Source organism: Dermacentor andersoni, chromosome 1 (assembly GCF_023375885.2).
Source record: "Dermacentor andersoni chromosome 1, qqDerAnde1_hic_scaffold, whole genome shotgun sequence".
NCBI classification, from domain to species: domain Eukaryota; kingdom Metazoa; phylum Arthropoda; class Arachnida; order Ixodida; family Ixodidae; genus Dermacentor; species Dermacentor andersoni.
In genome coordinates this window covers 338716785-338718370 of record NC_092814.1, presented here as the reverse complement: position 1 = coordinate 338718370, position 1586 = coordinate 338716785, and the positions used below count along the sequence as shown (strand labels likewise).

Below are 1586 nucleotides of genomic sequence, written 5' to 3'. Positions count from 1 at the left end.
CTTATCACTCGAAGGGCCACTCAGCGGTGATTGGTTGTGCATTTATGCATTCGCATTCACAACTCACACGAAGTGCTTCGATGTCCGCGTATCTTGTTTTTATATATATCCAATCAAAGCCTTTAATCGTAAAACATGCACTTAGTTCCTGGTAGCTATATTGCAAAAATTGTCATTACGCTAGAAGTGTTCTCAACAGCAGATATCAGCCAACCATGATTTTCGACGTTTTATTAGCGAAAGCAACCTGCTAGTGGTAAACACTCGGGGTACAAGAAAAAGGCCCGTGCTTCCTCGGCTGCTGTTGCTTGAAAATATTACAGGCAATCCATATCATAAGAAGCCAACAAACACTGACACCAAGGACAACATAGGGGAAATTACTTGTGCTTAATAAATGAAATGAAGAAACGATAAATTAATGGAAATTAAAGTGGAAGAAAAAACAGCTTGCCGCCGGTGGGAACCGATTCCACAACCTCCGCATTTCGCGTGCGATGCTCTACCAATTGAGCTACCGCGGCGCTGTTTCCCCATCCATTTTTTTGGGTATTTATGTGTCCCAGCAGAACTCGGGGAGCGTTAGCCAGCGCCACCACTCACAGACCTTGGCGGCGGACGTGGAACGTCCTTCTTGCCGCAGGCGTCACGTGAACGTGATCTGTTTGGACGAAGGCAACTGGTCAATAAACCCACATATGCTACCTGAAGGCATCAATGTTGCCGGATTCGAGACCCTTGTTATGAAATAAACGAGAAGAAAGGGGGTTAACCGAGGGGCTCGATTTTTATTAGTCATATCATAAGAAGCCAACATACACTGACACCAAGGAAAACATAGGGGAAATTACTTGTGCTTAATAAATGAAATGAAGAAATGATAAATTAATGGAAATTAGAGTGGATGAAAAAACAACTTGCCGCAGGTGGGAACCGAACCCACAACCTTCGCATTTTGCGTGCGATGCTCTACCAATTGAGCTACCGCGGCGCTGTTTCACCATCCACTTTCTTGGGTATTTATGTGTCCTAGTAGAACCCTGGGAGTGTTAGCCAGCGCCACCACTCAGACCTTGGCGGCGGACGTGGAACGTCCTTCTTGCCGCAGGCGTCCCGAGAACGTGATCTTTTTGGGTGAAGGCAACTGGTCAATAAACCCACATATGCTACCTGAAGGCATCAATGTTGCCGGATTCGAGACCCTCGTTTTGAAATAAACGAGAAGAAAGGGGGTTAACCGAGGGGCCCGATTTTTATTAGTCATATCATAAGAAGCCAACAAACACTGACACCAAGGACAACATAGGGGAAATTACTTGTGCTTAATAAATGAAATGAAGAAACGATAAATTAATGGAAACAGGCAATCCAATAATTCAAGCACAAGAAGAACACACCCAAGTAATAAAAGCACATAACGGGTGCTGTTGCGTTTGTCTTTCTGCAGTAGATGTTACGTACTTAAGTAAATATCAACGTGGCCATGCCTGAACAAGCTTAAGGATCCTGCGCAACCAGAGTACAAAGAACACGCAGGTTTATATTAAGATTACCACTGAGTGAGAGGAAGTACTCGAAATAACCCT

At 44.4% G+C, this 1586-nt stretch overlaps 1 non-coding gene across 1 annotated transcript; it reads right to left on the bottom strand.

Annotated features, from left to right (window-relative positions):
* Positions 1–918: 918 nt before the first annotated feature.
* On the bottom strand, positions 919–991 carry TRNAL-CAA (transfer RNA leucine (anticodon CAA)). Its single transcript has one exon. It is a non-coding gene; the product is annotated as a tRNA-Leu (tRNA).
* Positions 992–1586: the final 595 nt, after the last annotated feature.